The 18,472-nt window shown below is 44.8% G+C and overlaps 1 protein-coding gene and 1 long non-coding RNA gene across 2 annotated transcripts in view; one reads left to right on the top strand and one right to left on the bottom strand.

The window, feature by feature from the left end:
* The window catches only part of LOC136432868 (uncharacterized), a 62,120-nt gene extending 45,542 nt beyond the window's left edge, over positions 1–16,578 (bottom strand). The window contains exon 1 of the mRNA XM_066424445.1: positions 16,447–16,578. The gene's annotated coding sequence lies outside the window, so the exon portion shown is untranslated. The remainder of the gene's footprint in view (positions 1–16,446) is intronic.
* Positions 948–2,548, top strand: LOC136432864 (uncharacterized). The gene is made up of 2 exons (XR_010755576.1): positions 948–1,781; positions 1,902–2,548. It is a non-coding gene; the product is annotated as an uncharacterized lncRNA (long non-coding RNA).
* Positions 16,579–18,472: the final 1,894 nt, after the last annotated feature.

The raw sequence follows: 18,472 nt of genomic DNA, 5'->3' as shown, positions 1-18,472 counted from the left end.
AGACTTCCGATGCCGGTCGTCAAGGCAACAAGTTACAAACACGGCGGAGGGGACTCCCCGGCTTGGATGAAACCATGGCAACGGCGTTGATTGACGGGTAGCCGCGGTAATGGTTACCATGGACACTGCATGATTGACAGCGGAAAGACAAGCACGTGGTCGTCGCGGCATGCAGCTTAATAAAAAGGAAACTTTAGACGATAATCGATCAGCTGTTCTCCAGCACCATATTTGACATTTACGGATGTTAAATTTTATTGTTTAGTTATAAGACTTAGTTTGTACGTAGTTTGTAGTAGAACGTGTGGAACTCGCTGTACTGTTTGTTGTGTCAGTAAATTAAGCTTTATTACAACCGGCAAAAAATAAAATATTGAAAGGAACGATATTTCCGTAGAAGTCTGTAATCGGCAAGTATGAGAAGCATAGTTAAGATATTATAATCGAGGAAACATCGATAAATTCTTAATAACCAAGGAAATTCATGTCAAAGGACGCGGAAGCATAAACCCGGGATTGAACCTGCAACTCGCGGCGCCGTACGGCAGCCATTTGTTCGCAAACGCAAGCGGCGTATCGCGGTGAGCTAAATATTGCGGCGAGATAACAATACCTTCAAACCACTTCAGTACAAACGGCCCATCACGTGGGGTTCCGCAGCTGCAGTCCGTAATGAATACACTTGCATTGTTCTACGGTCGAACGTTACGTGTTTCTGTCACTCATTTCGTTTCATTGATAAATATTAGTTGGTCGTCGTTCGCTAACAAAGTGATAATATAAAGAATTGACGCGATTTCATTTTAACAGACACAAGTGCCCATATCATATACGTAAAATAACGAGTGTGATTGTAACCAGCGCCGATAGCTCACCTGGTAGTGTTGTTGGCCATCAATCCGAAGCAGGCAATATGTGTAGGTTCGAGCTATGATCCATTTTTATGTTTTATTTTTCTCTGTTACAGTCAACATTACTTTAATCTATTCTTTATCTTTCATCATCTTATGTTTATATTATCATGTTTAAATTTTTGTTATTCTTTATTTTTTTAAATCAATCTCTGCTCCTTGATGAAGGTCTCTGGGTGTTGTCTTTTCACTTCTACTTGTTGACACGTCGTTTTGTTCTGACGGCGTCTTTGCCAACGCTAACATAACAAAGCACGTGAGCCATCATCAGATATCTTTCCTAGCCTGGTTGGGACACTGGAAAAGAAAACAAAAATTGGTTGTTACTTACAATTGGAAACAATGGCGATGCATTTTTATTGAAACTAGAAAACATCCCAACAGTTTGTGAACAAACGTTCTTTTTTAATTGTTCGTGGAGCCGTCAACTTCTAATGGCTCAAATCGCTGTACTTCGCGCGCGGAGAAGCGTTGATTTTTGAGCTACGTAGTGTTTGGTTGAACTGTGGCAAGGATCAGAAGTAAAACTGGGAGGAATATTTCAATATTCCATTATCATATTCGTTACATGAAAATAAATTGACAATATAATTCCGAATCCCGTAGTCACTAGTCAAGTCGCAGCATGTTTTGAACGTTACAAATAAAGTCGCTTATCCAGTGCGAGATTCAGTAAAAGTAATGGAATGTTTGATAAAACCTCATTCATATGACCATCATTACACCCCGGTTACCATCTAGGAGTACTAATACTTTTCTTCTCAGTAGTCATTCGTTTCTCAGTAGTCCTTCGTTTGCCGTCGGTGACAAGAAATTTATACGGGCAAGACGAAAGTTACGGATGCTGGACAACTGAGTTGCATCGACAAAGTTCGTTATCTCTCTTATCGTTTGCAACTTTCATTTCGTAGTTTGATTGTATTTCCTGATTTATTTCAGCAATTTACATTATCATATTATTTCAGTATTTCTTCTGTTGTTCACATACAGCGTACTAAATTACCGTGGTCCGGAAAAATGCAGCCGATGGTGGTTAATCCGTCTCGATGCTTGAACTCCTGTGGACCAACTTCAAGTTCCTTCAGATCTACACAACATTAATTCGACCTGCGTTAGAGTACGGCTCACCGGTGTGGGGAGGACTACCTCGTGGGCTGTCTGACGAGGTCGAGAAGGTACAGAAAACCTGCTGCAGGATTATTGGAATCCCCTACGACCAGCTGCCAACCCTGGAGAAGCGGAGACGCGAGGCATCCGTGCGTGAGTTCGGTAGGGTGGTGGCGGACGAAACACACCCCTGCCGGCACTTCCTTGTGAAATCCGGAGACACTAAGTACGATCTAAGACAAACTTCAGCCTACAAAGTACCGTTGAGCCGTACGAAGAGGCATGAACAGTCCTTCTTCCCCATAACTCTAAAATTGGTGCAACAATGAGCCAAAAGGTTACATGGATTGCCATGATCTCTATATCTGTTAATGTTTTAGCTTAGTATTTGCACGATGATCGCCAACAACATTTTATATATCTAATGTGACTATGGTAAGCGTGCTTTTAACAGATTTTACATATCTATTGTGACCATGTCAAGTGTGATTACTGTTATTTTGTTAATAGAATATAATTTGTGAACATTTTATGTGAGTTCATGTTAGCTTTCCGAACCTGTTAGTTCCGGGGAACGTCAGGTGTTAGTGTTAATGACATGAAACAAACAGTTGAAAAAAACCAACACCGAAGCAAACAAACAAACAAACAAACAGATCAATACGAAAGCAAACTGAACGGGAACAAAACGAATAAATTAGGCCACACCAACTTAATCTTATGGATGACATCCGCGCGCGCATTGATTTTCGCCTGTTGTAAAAAAAAAAAAAAAAAAAAAGATCACCTCCTCCAAGGCTACACGGAACTCCGGAACTTGCCGAATTACATTGCCGCAAAAGGCTAGCATTGTGCCGGCTTATCGGAAAACTGGGGCGGATTTGAGGATTGGTATGCCATCGATGTTGGTTAGGGGGGGTTTGCGTTTGCACAGTTGTACGAGAGGTTCGCGGCGGCCAGCGAGTATCGCCCAGACAATTTCAAACACGACCTATCCAGAGTGGCTCTCACACGTTTCTTTTGCAATAATGAGAGGCATGGGAGAGGAATTGAGGGATAGGCAGAGGTCTCACAGTGAGATTTGTGAGCGTAAACCATGGAATGCTTAATATGAAGTTCAATGCCATGTATGTTGAAACTGGGTGTATATGAGTATTCTCATCACAGTCATATATCATCCACAGTCCTTGGAGCCAAATACCTTCTAATAGTATACTTCTTTGGTCGTTCTTGTCAATATATTAAAAATCAATCACTTGCGCTGAGTCTGCTATGATGAACAAGACAACCTACATGTACCTCCTGCAAATAAACTGTGTTCTGTGGTTCAATTCGCAATACCAGCTTTGTACTAGTACTAGTAGCCCTGTGGTTTAGCAGAATTTTTTTTATTTGCTGGATTTTTCTTTTTTTCGCCCGCGCGCATTAGTTTTGGGGTCTCCAGAGGATGTCATCCATAAAATCAAGTTGGTGTGGCCTTAATGAACAATTGTCTTTTTATTAAAATGAATCGATGTGTCCGGAAAGTCCGTCCCCATCCTCAAGCACGGCCGGTATAACTGGCCCGCCGGTTGTCACGAATCTGAAAAGACGAATATGGAATGCATCAGATGTAGCTATAAACAGCATAATGTAGTGGTCAACTATCCACGAATAACAATAGCGGCGGAGTTTTGAAAAAAAGGACCCCAAACAAACAAACAAACAAACAAAATCATCTACCAACACGGTAATAATTCAATGACCTGGTTTGCCTTTTGACGAAAATATATCAATGAAAATATACGGTAATTAGAAAACTATGGAAAAAAATGTCTAACTCGTCCGACGAGATATTGCTACAATATCGTAATAATCGGGACCTGACACCCATCATGACCGCGAGTGACCCTTTGCGTGAAAACCGATACATGCCCGACATTCGTCGGTAATATATAGGAAGGTTATCGGGAAAGCAAGGGGCGAACTCCATTGGTTTAGCCTGATTTTTGGATCTGTATCGGGTTCAACATCGGTAAAAGCTGCAGGGAAAAACCGACACAAATCTGGTATTATTCCGTTACCAACACGACATATATCCGACCTCCCCGAGCACAGTGCCCGGAATACATCTCAGTGCCGCCATACCAACACGGCCACAGACCACACAGGAATAGCGATGACTCGGTCGTGGAAACTACTTCATCTTCCCTGGCATCATTTCTTACGCCATAAACGTGTTCTGCGCCTGTCAAAGTGAATCTCACGGAAAAGCAATTCGTCTTGAACTAAAATACCATGATTGTATTATCATCATTATATCTATGCTATACATGTACGTACTTGCAATTAGCTCTTGGGAATGTATTTGCAATTGATTTTATCTTATTTAGATTTTCCACTTTCCAATCTAAATTCTAATGTTCATGTGCGAATGTGAGTGTGAGCATGACTGTGTACAGATGACAGCTTGGACCACTCGATCCTGGCACAGTATTCGGTCCGATCGGAAGGCGTTTCGAAAAACAACCACCCTTCACAAGCTTTCATTTGAACGGTGCACTGAGATAACGGAGAACATAGCACTCATACAAGCGATGATGTCATGCAGACGGCGGCCGCCACTGATTGTCGAATCTTTGGTTGACGATTCACAGAAACATTATATTAGCTGTTATTTCCTACAATCCCATTATTTCATGGCTATTGACGACTACACATTATGCTGAATTCGTAAACAGATCGATGTGGTAGTGGGTCGACTGTTCAAGTCGGAGAGACGACAGCTCGCCGAGGTCAAGACACTGACCAACTAGCCTAGAGTGTCAGCAACCGATGGTGCTGCCTGAAATTCTTCCCGCCGGCCGGGTGTTCTGAGACCTAGATTTCGGCCCGCCATATGATGAATGCTATATCAGGTCGTGATGTTCCACCACTGGAGGTTTCAATGATGTTTTGTTGAGTTGTGTTGAGAATCAAAATTGTAGCCTCTGTACGCTCCGTACTTGAAGACGTCAAAAGTCTTCAGTTCTTACGTTTTCTTAAAATGTGAGTCTATCAACCGTTTTGTCATTATGCACCCACACCTGTTGAACACTTTTTCCCAATGATGGCATGGGGTGCCGGGTGTAGCCTGGTGTGCACGCCCGTCAGTCATCATCACGTTTGGCGCTGTAAGCTTTGTAAAGCTTTGCTGTGTTCATATATTTAGGACACTCCACTCTTGCAAATGTCATACACGGAAAATTTGTCAAACCGAAGGTTTGTGTTCTGGTTATTGTTCGAGCTCTATTGTTCCGTTCCCCTTTCACTAGCTCCGTTGCTAAACATGGGCCTTATTTGCACAATTGATATGAACATGCCATACGTAAACGGGTGGGAATTTCATAATGTGCAAGTTAGTTGAAGATAAACATCACCCTGCATAGATTATGTAAATGTAGAGTCATTTGCACAAAATCTACAAAAAAGCTCTAGATATTTCATGGAGGTCTGAGGTCCCTGTACTTTAGTTTCTGTATGTCATTCTGCGTTGCTAGCCTCCTTCGCAGACTTCCTAGAACGGCGGCATATGTATTGTGGGGGGGGGGGGGGGGCACACACAAGGGAGTTATGTAGCCTAGGGAGTTGTGTAGCTAAGGGGTGACCGCCGTCCTATCCTTGATAGGACGGCGGTCACCCCTTAGCTACACAACTCCCTAGGCTACCTTGTGTGTGCCCCCCCCCCCCCATACATATGCCGCCGTTCTAGGAAGTCTGCGAAGGAGGCTAATGCGTTGCACAGCTTGAAGAGTTTATACGAATATGTATATACACTATTAATGATACATGTACATATCATAAATGACATTGCACCGAAGGAAATACATATATGTAATTGCAAGGAGATGAAGCCTGCCCTTTCCGATTGCCTTGTTGTTGCTGTTGTTGTTTTGTACATGCCTATAGAATATATTTATGTGTAAGTGTTGTGTACATTTCACTTCCGCCAAGGGTAAGGTTATCCTCCATCAGCGTTGTTTTTGCTCTGTCTGTATACAAGATAACTCATACTACAATTTAGTTCAATGACTTCTACTCGGCGGTTCACCCATGGTCGGTTTCACTGTCGGATATGGTGAATACGAAACATCGGCCCAAACTCTCATCATGTCTATTTGCCATATCTACTGCTGTGCTTTCCCTCGTTAAAATGCTTGCTTCCAGTTTTGGGAACATAGCGGAAACCGGATACACCGCTGTACAAACCAAGGGATCAAGGTGATTTGCGGAAGATTGATTAACACGCACAAATGTTGATATCAGATAAAACCTAGACAATCCAACTTAACAAAATTGAAAAGCTTAATCCGCCGGCATGCCACATACACAACTGACTCACGTAAAATCTGGCGGCATAACTTGTCTTAAGACACTTTCTTAGAAAAAAACACGAAGAACATCAAAGTTGTGAAGGGTTTCTCACAAATGTTTTTGAAACGCTTTTTACCCTGTCCTTCTAAAGGGCATCTTGATAAGAACAGGTCTGTGCACACGTCTTCCACTATGTGTCACCACAGATTACACAACTTCCCCTGGAACGTTCCTCCATTCATAACAAATGTTGCCTGGAGCAAGTTAGCGGAGTAATGGGGGAAGGGTTATTGAATGAATTGAGCAGTACATCCGGACACACTCGCCTATTTACTAGAATAGTTAGCAGAGGACATTTAATCTTAATAGTGGTTCCAGACACTAGAGTGGGTTAGTTTCTTAAAGATGTTCGGTGGGAGTATAGCCAGCCTCCCAGATTTCGCTATATTTCAGACTATGGCAGGAGATCCATTTGGAAGAAGGAAGCTATTAATATATGATAGTATTAAGAAAGACATGGTAACATACCCTACTGCATATCTGCTTGAGCATCAGTGCAAGGACACTTTCATACAAATCGCCGGTCAAATATCAGCCAATTTCAACAAATAGAAAATAGCTATCAATCAATTCTTTATAAATATGTCTCTGTGTTGACGTTACATGTCTGATTACTTGATGCATGTCATGTGACGGGTTGAGACTAGTATTCCAGTGCATATTGTTGGCGTGTCACAATAGACGGATATTCGCCTACACAGGTGAGCTACGAATGCCTACGACTTAAAACTGCTCATGAATCTGTAACTATCTTCATCTTCAGCACAGCGAGTGGTTTAGAGGCGTAGGCAGCTTTGTCTGGACCTGGCTGCGGATCAGAGCCATGGTGGCAGCTTGAAATACACATCCGGGGCAAGAAATGGCTACAATGAATACTGAAGGGATGGAGTTGAAGTAACGAGTGGATACGGACACGAGGGAACAAGCAAACGAACTGATGGAGATGTCTGCACGAGATCATTAGATAGATTTTGCAGAAAAGTTCAATGATGTATTGACCAGTATCGAGCTGACTAGTGGCTTGTCTACTTTAATTAACTTCTCATAGCCCTTCCGGTGAAATTCTACTTCTGCCGGCGCGAGAATCGTGCAGGTGTAACCTTTACGAATCCTCCAGCTCCTCCGAGGCGAACCAACCTTGGCCTAATTTGTATCGGCCATCGATTTGATTAGGCAAGCCGCCACAGCCTAATGCTCAGTATGAAAATTGACACTTCTAAGGCTTGGTTTCCCTGCCGACCCAGTCTACGTTGCAGTAGGTGTTTTCTCCAGGTTATATTGGGAAACTTGTTTGGCGTCGAAATCCTGGGCCGTGAGATGCCCCCAGGGCGGGCAGCTGGTAGATCCCTTCTACTAGGAAAAGATTAGCCACAGATTACATTCAGGGGAATTCAATCGGGAGACAATTGACGTGCAAACTGAACCGCTGCTTGATGCTTGGCGGGGGTGGGATCACCGTTCCCGGGCGACAGAGAACGTGAGGCCCGCGGGCCGTGTTGGCTCAGGTGCTGCCAACAGTCCTATCGGGATTCTGCCCGCAGCCGCTAGTCATTTTTCTGAAAGGATTCCAGTCGATACCCGCCGACCTTCCTGTACAGTAAGACGAAAGATCAAACTCCGCTGAGAGCTTTCTGTGCAGGGTGAACACTGAATCAAGATGAAGTCAATGAAAAGCCCCTAAATGCGCGCACGTTGAGCGGCACCTGAGCCAACAGCGGCAAGGGCGTACCGGATAAGCACCTACTTCTACATACTGTGGCAAGAGAAGTGATCAGCTGGCGCCGTTCATGAATATTTTTACTCTGGGAACTGAGCCTGAAAAGAAAGAAGGCTCCGCCTTTCACGAAGTGCCACGCGAGGTCTTGTCGCGTCCCCAGGCAACGCGCGACCTCCACGTGTGCGACTCCAGCCCGATTGTGCCTGACAAGGGGCGCGTGTCCCGCCCTACTCAACAACACGTCACGCCAGCATTACCGCGCCCAACCGCGCAGATAAAGGCGACATTAGCATGAGAAAAACTCCCTCAAGGAATACATCTGTAATTATGACTTCCATTCTTATTTGGGCAATTAGGCACGCGTTTTCATCACTGTCGGACTTCCGAATAGGATCTTGGCTCGCATTCTGTTACGTTAGCCACCATCAGGCCAAAATAATAATTGTCCAGGAGAGTCAGTCCACACCTTTGGTAGACAAACTCCCCTTCCCGACGATTCTGCCCAGATGTCGGCTGATATAGGAAAAACTGTGTCTACATTGGGCCGTAGTCAGTCTGGTAGAGACTTGCATCCTGTGGAGATTCCTTCATCCCACCAAGGAGGATCCCCCAAAGCAACTCCGCCGCCGTCAATCACCCACATCTCTCTTCTCTCCATCACGCGTCATCGCTGTGAAGTGGCGACCGTCGCCAGGATGCGCAAAAGGGTAACTTTGACATCGGCAAGCCAGCTTTTCAGACTTTACTTAGAAGCACTTCCGTCCAAACTCAAACTCGATCTATGAAACATCTAAAAATCAGTCCTTTACTTTCTCTGTGGATGAGCTAACCTCTCAGTTTTACAGTAGCCATCCAAGTAGGCCTTGCAGTCCCCGTAGTAGTGCCGGTTGACATCAGGGCCTGGAGGCACGCAGCCCAGAGGCATAACTCGAAAACTCCCTCGCCTCATTGATGCTCATAAAGTAAGAATCGTCTAGCATAACAAGTTATTTCCCTCACGTATACTAACTTTCGCGGTTTTACTGGTAAATGGTGTTTCCCACTGAGTGAGAGCATCATCAGTATGCATGAATTCGATCCAGCTGGGAAGGTCGAAATAACAGGTTACTGTTCTTTTCTGCATAGCTTTGGCGAAAGTTTGCCCCCGAATCGTATCAAGGCTGATTGCCTGCAAAATAGTAACGTTGACTGAATGATGAAATAAATATTCCAGTCTTAAAAGCATGTATCAGAAATGACCTTATAGAGTAATATAGACTCATCTACATCAACAAATGGGACCTCCAACGGGACAAAAGGCAATACTGGTATATTTCTATCCAGTCAGCCCCCCTCATCTATTGGTTGATTCCTTTTATGACTAACACACACAGTGACGTCCTTGCCATTGATTCTATCATGTCATTTACTTCAGCTGTTATCATGTGACCTTGTGTTGTCAATTGTGTCATATCTAGCCGTGTGTACTCGTATCTAGGTTTTGGGTTTAGCTGCGCTCTTCTGTCAAACGTCAATACGTCATCAACGGTTGGCTGAATCCTGGTGGGGCAACCTCCGCCGACTGATCAGTATCTATTGGTCAATCAAGGCTCTACATGTATTGATCACCTGATAGGGTCAATGTTTTATTTTCCAAGTCATCTGTTGTTAATAAAAATACAGCGCGATTCGATTGGCGTGATCCAGGACGGAAGATGTCACTTCTCCAATATGATTCAAAACTGAAGTTCGCTATGTGACAGAATTATCACACAGCAGGCAGTACCATATACGTTAGTCCGGGTTTTCAATTTCACAAAATCAATGGCTCAATCGAACGGGGTATACCTGACATTGAGTACAGGAAATCCGTTCAAAAGCATCTTTCATCCTCCCGACTTGTGATTCAGGATTAAAATCTTCAAATGGCTTTTTCATCTCAACTTATGATCTAGTCCTTCTAGCGACGAAGACTCTCCTTTCACATTTTTCCTCTTCAGGGAGCAGACAAATACTGTACATGAAAACAGTTGACGACCAATGTACGGAGCTTCTGAGCATATCTACCGCAGTTCGCTCAAGGGCTCTTGTCAATTAGCCTCCTTTGCAGGCCTTCTAGGAACGCCGGTGGCCGTTTTTTTCGGGGAGGGGGGGGGGGGAATTCGCGATTTTCAACAAGGCCTCTGCGCTCCTAGAAGACTTGCAAATGAGGCTAGTCGTCAATATGATTTTGAGATGCTATTGTGCACAATTATACAGACTTTCATCTGCATTTGTTACGCACAGTCTAGAAAAGTGACGTCCAAGGTTTCAGGGGTCCGTTCCTACTCGGTTAAACTAGATTATATATATATATTATAGAAAGTGATTGCTAAGAAGTTAGCACGTGATCGCTGACATCGTTATAAGGACCGGTCGATATCTATTGCTCTCATCTATTTTAAGTACTAGTACCGTGTACATCATGTTCTTGACGTTGTATGTCTGGTACGTTACGTTTTTAGAATGCTACAGGGTGGATCACAGAATACCCCGAGAACCTGCGAATATAAACGATCATATTGATAGCAGCGATTTCGGGCAGGGAATTACAGACTGATCGAGTGCGATAGCCATCAAAGTCTTAAAGAACGAAGGCGGGCAGAAGAGAGCCTCATACTCTCAACAGCCTCTGAAATGTGACCCCATTTGAAGAAGCGTAAGAAGGCAATAATCGCACCATCTTCCGACATAAACACCTTTCCTCCCCTTTGATCCTGATGCCGCCGCCCAGCTACAGGCCACCATTTGGGCAGTACGCAGGTCTGTTCAGGTCGTCCACATGCCTACACGAGCCGAGGGAGTCGACCGTTCTGCGGCATTACCATTCACGAAACGCCACCTAGAATTGCCTTTCCGCAACATTTGGAGCGTTATTTATGGAGAGTGGACCGTAATAAACCGCCATAAACCTCCCATTTGCGTGCACTTGAATGTACAAAACGGAGTTTTCACGGTTCTGGGGCCGTTTTACGCTTAATGCGCGCGGCCGACCCATTATGTTGGAAAGTATAAGGGTGGAGACCACAAATCACGCGCCAGGTCGCGGTGGGAGCAGGCACTATACAATAGCTGTGACCTCTCTATTCTTCCCGCACCATTGTCTTCAAGCCAATATTAATTTGGGCAATTCATAGGATATTTCTCAGGAGAGAAATTCTGTGGCGCTGCTGGGTCGGCCTTGTGATGGCCTGTGGCACATATGGCCTGGGGCGAGCAAGGTGACGCTCGGCTCCTCAGCGAAAGTATTATTGTGTGACCAAGCAGCTGCGTACATCACCACAGTCTGACCTTCAGGTCCCAGAAGGTCTGGACAACCAAAAATGAAGTTCGAATCGTACGGAATAAAATTTGCCCGGAGGGGATGCTTTCCCAGGCTACGCCCTAGCCTCCGATGCCGGCCAGCAATAAGAAAACCGTGACCGCAGGTAATCGTCGAACCAGATGCCGTTTTCACTGATATTCGGCCGCTTGGCATACAGGCAATATCTACTACATGTATATTCTATGGTATACCGGTAGGGCAGTAATACTCATAGTCTCCATTGGACAATTGACTATTCTGAAAAAGAAAGTGTAGCCTGAGTACCAGCCTTTTTAGCTTCCGTCCGCTACGCTCCTGGCCGGTAGCGGAGCTTGGGTAGCGGACGGAAGCTAAAAAGGCTGGTACTCAGGCTATGGAGAGTGGCCAAATAGCCGGGGAATATTTTGCCGCCGCTACCACAGAACCGACGTCTGCTGGAGAATAGACTGTCGACATGACAGTAGATTGCGTTGTTCTAAGAGTTTATCGAGGGACACCACGTACGGCTCAGGCTCACAGCCTTCGGAGTCCACGGTCGTGGATAATTGTCGAAGAAGCGGGTCAGTGAGGGGAGAGCTGTTGATAGATGTGAACAAGAGATTGACAGGGCAAATTTCTCTGTTCTCTTCCACCGTGTAACGAATATTTATATTGATACGGACATAAGGTGGCTAGTCTTGGGGTCAGAGTAGACAGTAGACAGCAATTCCATTCTTTCTCCAAATGGAAATAAATGAGGATTTTATCGCTACCATTTAATATTGAACAGCAGACCTCGGCAGGGTTGTAGAAGCGACCTTCCCTGTGTTATATAGCGCTACCATCGCGTGCGAGCAGAACAGGCACAATCCTTAGGCTGGTCTCGAAATAGCCCTGATGAGTTGTTTGCGTGGGTCAGCACGTGGTTAAAACCCGCCCGTCGCTGCCACAGCTCCATTTGAAGCATTTCCTCCTTCCAAACGAGATAAGTGCGCGTTTTTCTTGGTTGACAGAGTATGCGGACGTCCTTGGCTAAGTGAGGCACTTTTCGGTCGTACTAACCTTGACAGAATAGAACGGCTTCTCACATTTTCAAAAGTACGTGTAATCCTGCGTTTAACAGCGATCAGCACTACAAACAGAATCACAGAATATTTCGCAATAGTAGAAGAGGCAAGGAGGATGCCAGGAAATGACAATGAACGCCGGAACAGTATGACGACTTCCGTACGTCAGGTGTACCACAGTGTTATATCGACCCCTCGAGTCATCTAGTAGCCACTTGGCATATCCAGAAGCGCGGGACGTGGGCAATGTAATGTTGGCTCTCATCCAAGAAAAAAACTCCTCCACCAAATGATCCTATCCTGCATCTGTCAACAGTCCACACGTGTCTGTGCACGCACTCACGGATGACTGATATGTGTTCTGTACAGAATGACAGAGAACTGAGAGTATAAATCATTTAGAAACTATCACTAACTGACTGACGCAAAGACTGAACTAATGATTCCAACCTCTATGATCCTCTATTAGTCTGTATAACGCAAACTCCAGCTGTCCGGGGGTTTCTCTCCGGTGGATAGCCGTTACAGGCGGCGAGCGGACACGGGGCTTGGTTGAAACCAGGCTAATCCTCTATCAGCCCTTGAGATGAAATGTGAAGGGCGTCCAGGACCTGGGGACCCTCCAACGTGCGCGTCCGCCAAAATAAGATATCCCGTTTTCCCATTAGCGCCATAATACGCATGGCGCAGGGCTGCAGGGCTTTCAATCACTGCTATCTTCCGCCTAAATAGGACCCTTTTTTCTGCGCAAATGCGGACTTCGACGTACAGCACTTAGAGCTGCTTGGTGCTCTAGGCCGAACTTGGGGCTAATTTTACCTATCATGCAGCAAGTGGAGCACTCGTGTCCACTCTTACTAAAGCCCTGTGCTCAAGCCCTGTTATTGGGGTACGGGTAATATCCACAGGTAGGGTTTGTGCTAAATTGTAGGGCTAGCGGGGACTTCTGTTGAACCTGTTGTCACCGGCCGGACAAGTTTGGTATGTGGCCCACACACCGATAAGATAACCACCACACGTGTCACGCCTGTGATTGTGATATGTTTACAGTCATAATCGCTGTGCGACCGGAGACAGTCTGTCCCTACCACAGCCAACACGGCAATGGCGCGTACTGGTGGGCCGATATGAAATATGTGTATTGCCAATGTAACGTTACAAGTCAATTCTATCTCGAAACCCACAATGATGTTTGTAGTGTTGTTTTAATGCTAAATATTTCTCTCATAGCAAGGAGTACAGGCAATCGTTGTATGAATGAATGAATGAAGACCTTTATTGCACACACATACTCAACTGGGGCTAGTACAGGTCACAACAGAAAACATCACAGTTTGCAAATACACACATATATACATACAAATATAAGCTTGCACTAGTCTAATGATTACGTTAATTGGCCTCTTCTCGCTTCTTACTGATATTGTAAATATAGGTACAAGTATGTTTGATAATTAAGGGTTTATAAAGGCTGTGGTCATGAAAAACCGTTTAGATACTCATGATCATAAGAATTATTGATATTTTGCATTCATTTCTAAAGACAATCGTGTTTCATCCCTGCACATCACAGGAGCCAGTGAATGTGAGACGTTGTGGACCATCTATTTTTGCACAGCTCTGACGGAAAGGTCAATCAAAGGGGCGAGTTGCCCGGTTGCGGAGTTATCTTAATTCTTATGCGATGGCGCCAGACAACACCAGTAACCAGGCAACTTGCGAGGACTGAAATTCTAGAATCATATCTTGATGCAAACTGCAACATCAATATTACGTTAGATAACAAAAACATTTGAAGGTAAGCCGGATGTGTTTGCTTTGTGATGGACATGTCCAGTTTGTTGGTAAACACAGTTAGCTATTACAACCATGCTCGCCAAATCCGTTTGTTGTCGATGTTGGAAGCGTACTTCTCATGCCAATGTGACGGATTTCTCAGATCATGGTATTCCACATCATGTCGTCAAGATAAGTGCTTCACATCTGACACATGACGTGAATCTCTGCGTTCCAGATCAAACTTCCTGAACTTGTTGAATAAATTCCCTCCCGGAAATCAAGGCCCTTTGAGCGGAAACTGACGAAACCCTTTATTCTACTAGGAATACTTATCTAAGAGCGCAGTCAACAATGACATCGAACCGGAGTAAAGATAAAGTACCGTTCACTGCATATATGGTTCAGCGTTATGGACATGAAGTAGCGCTCTTGCACTCAGCATTACCCCCTAGTGTGACAACTGACAAGATATGTTTGACTGCATTACTGAATCTATACTCCATAGGCGCCTTCCCGGGACCGTCGCCAAAGTCTGATCCTCGGAGGGAAACGCCCTTCACCGTATGCGGCAAGATGTGCACTGAAAGCTGTCAGATTACACCGGCAGAACCTGATAGACCGAGGAGAGAGGTCACAGTGCTGACTACGTGTTGGTATCGGTCCAACTTTAACTTGATGTTGAGTACTACAGAGGATGGGTTGGGGAGCAGCGGGCAGGCCCAGACTCACAGGCGGGAGTCCTATCAAGGAGAGGCAGATGAAGGCAATCGTCAAGCAGATGTTTGAAGCTAGCTCCCGTGATCGCGGCATGGCAGGGTACCTTTCTGGTCCAGTTTTTTTCCAACCACACGAAACTCTGCAGTCAGATAACGATACAATATTCCCTCCCAACAACTGTTTGAAGATAAGTCGAAGGAAAGTGTTTTCGAATGTATAACCAAGTAATACTTTGTACTTTTCAAGCAGATGCGTGGAGTTCTGTTTCGTCTCTCTTTCCTACTGATTGCCAACCAGCGGGAAGACATTATCATCAAATGACTCACAAAAGCACCATACATCTGCTTGAAGAGAAGGAATTCTGCATCAGCATGTCACAAATCGATATCGATTAGTCTGTACATCGTACATATCAGAACAACACCGCACATCAGATACTCACGCATCCGCACAGGTTCATTACGCATTGTAAGGATGCTGTTTATTTTTATCTGGTCGGGTCAACTTTTGCAATGCAAATGATGACGATCAGCAATGATAGGTTGAACACAAAGATATACAGATTATTCATAAAGCCCACGACAGCATAATAACATCTCCAAGGTAAAGTCGCTTTCCAGCAGCCCCGGAGTACCTATCACGCGTCGACAGAAAGAGATTTCCCTGGCCGCCGAGTGTTTTCAATCAAAAAGGCTCCTTTCCGTAGTGCGATTGCTATCCCAAGCCTTTGTATCTACATCATTGCACCATCGCCGAACTGGATTTGTAAGGCTTGTAATGATGAAAGGATCAATTTGCAGACGACTTTGTCAGAATTGCTGTTGAGTACAACAGCAGGACATGTAACCAGGCTGGGTAGGGTAGGCTCTTTTGATTGCTAATTTTTGTTATGCGCCACGTTGGCCATCAAGTACTGTAAAAGCGCCACGTTGGCCATCAAGTACTGTAAAAATGCAAACTACGGGACGTTTCGCCTGGATATTTCATCCTTGATTTCCGTGCCACTAGGCAGGAATCTGTTGTCTCATTTCTATATAGGGACAACCAAGGACCTTGGGACAACCAACCTCTCTATGAAAACAGTGCTCTTTCTGTATGAACCTGAGTTCGCCTCGCTGTGTAACTCGTTAGACCATCCCGGCCTTCGTCCTATCTGCCTTCTAAAAACGAGACAAAAAGCAACCTTCAGCTACGGTTGCGTACACGACAACACAAGCAACAGCCTCTCTAGGTCCAATATGTAAATATATGTAGTACTTTTCAACTCCACAGAACACAATGTAATTAATTAACAAGCACACGGAATCCGGTCACATAAGAAAGGTTTTATGTTCATCGCTAATGGTTGTTTATCCAGTCAACAATGCTGAGCACGATGTGGCAACATGTTTACCTACGTGTATGAGAAGATAAGAAATAATCTTAAGAGGGCAGAGTTGTTCTGCAGGATCTTACCTGTTCCGGATGACAGGAGCGCTGCTCTAGGTGACTCGGAGTGGAATCAGTACTGGTGAATGCTGGAGAAATGATGTCAGTGTTTGTGTCGCACAACTAGTGCTATAGTGGAGCTGTGGGTCCTGTTGGTTACTTGGCACGGTGACAATGTTATGGTACACACAGCCTCATCAGCAGGGTGTTTACAGGTTTGGGCTGACCGTGACCCCTAGGGGTCAAGAGACGGCAGAGCACACAGCCACAAGGGGCAGTCTCGCTAACTTTGTAGCAGCAGCACTGGGAGGCTCACCAGAGGGTTTCTGCGTACTCCGCTTGCTGTCATGCTTGTTCCTGTTGATGTTTGCATTAACATTTGTTTCTTCTCATGAGCAGATTGGCGTGACGTCATTGGTCCAATTCGATAGAATAGCATATTATTGAACAAAAGTTCATCGCGACCATGAATATTGTGTCATTGTAAAATATAGTTCACACATGCCGGGGTTGAGCCAGGATACACTTCCTTTATCGGACAATTACGTTTTAATGACCTCTGGCTCATATCATATCAATTTACCTGGATTAATGTGGATGGACAGACTTTTAGACCCCGGTGCAAAATTTCTGCTGGCGGGAAAATAGATACCAACTCTAAAACAGATTTAAATTTTGATATTCTAAAATCCGATAAAGGTTGGATCATAATGTATTACGTGATGATGATACATGATAACTTAAATGGCAATTAGCAGACAAAGGGGCGTGTCCGACATTTTATGCGTTAATTTACATTAATCTAAAATGCATCGGAGGTAACTAAAACCTCGTTGACAATAATTACGGCACATCTATAACAGAAATATCAAAGTAGCCATTAGAAGTTAGTATGATATACTAGTAATATGATTGTCTCCTCCCCATGTTGACTCCTACGATGGGGTTCCATGGGGGAAGGGGGGGGGGGGGGTTGGTGCGCTGCCAAGTGTTTTCGTCCAATGTTTCAGTCCGGGTTCTGACCGGGACAAGGCTGAAAAGTGGCGCTGAAGCTCCAGTAGCAAAGCCTATGTCTCGAGTGGAATCTGTGTTTTAATTGGAAAGATCTATTTCACACGTACGCAATGTTGCCAGCAGTTCCAAAGACTAACATTACATGTATTTTTGTATAACACTTTCCGTCACAGAATGGAAAGGGCAGTAGAAACGGATTTCTCACGCTCCTCGCAATTTTGGTAGACTTCCATTATGTTTGATTGTTTTGAAAATGGCTCGTTATATACAATCGTTTGAGATATTTTGAGCAAGAGCTAACGACATAAATCTGCGTACACGTGTCATGCCGTTTGGATAATGTTGTCCCGCTGAGCTTGGCACTGCCTCAGAGTAGCCGGAACTAGAACTGTCAGCTAGGCACCTGTCCTCCAACCGTAGGTTGGAGTTTTCGGTCGAGAGGGCCGCGATTTTTTCAAGTTATAATAAACGTTTCTCTCTCTCGCGGCCACTCCTGGCTCTCTACGCTGTGCAGTTGGAGAATAGGGAGGGAGAACGTTGCGTTTCAGTTCTGACAACCGCCTTGCCATGGACACACAACACCATGTGTGTGCAGAAGACAAAAGTTTGATAGAAAGCCGATGTTGTGTGTAAAACTGATGGGGTCATCAACACTCCAGTCACTGTACATGACCCGTCTTTGTGGGCTACATCACGTTTTGGCTCCATCTCTTTCCCTCGTCACTAAATTGTTTGCAGGTTTGCAGCTGTTTTATCTGTATTGCCACATTTTGAGGGTATTTTGTCTACAGAAGATTACCATGTTGGCCGACAGCCATATCCACACCCGTATCCAACGTGAGTCTGACTCAACAAAACCCTGGCCAGGCGACCGTTGCGATCGAATGGTTTGGTCGCGGGCCTAGCATATCTGACTTCCGTACATGAAGAAAAACGTGACTGTATATATAGAGTCGACAACGTTCCTTTTGTGACCGGACACCGCACTGACTTACAAACGTCGTAGACCTAACGTCATACAAATGTGGGTTATCCCTAG

The sequence above is a fragment of the Branchiostoma lanceolatum genome, chromosome 4, assembly GCF_035083965.1.
Source record: "Branchiostoma lanceolatum isolate klBraLanc5 chromosome 4, klBraLanc5.hap2, whole genome shotgun sequence".
NCBI lineage: Eukaryota > Metazoa > Chordata > Leptocardii > Amphioxiformes > Branchiostomatidae > Branchiostoma > Branchiostoma lanceolatum.
This window is presented reverse-complemented; position numbering and strand designations above follow the sequence as displayed.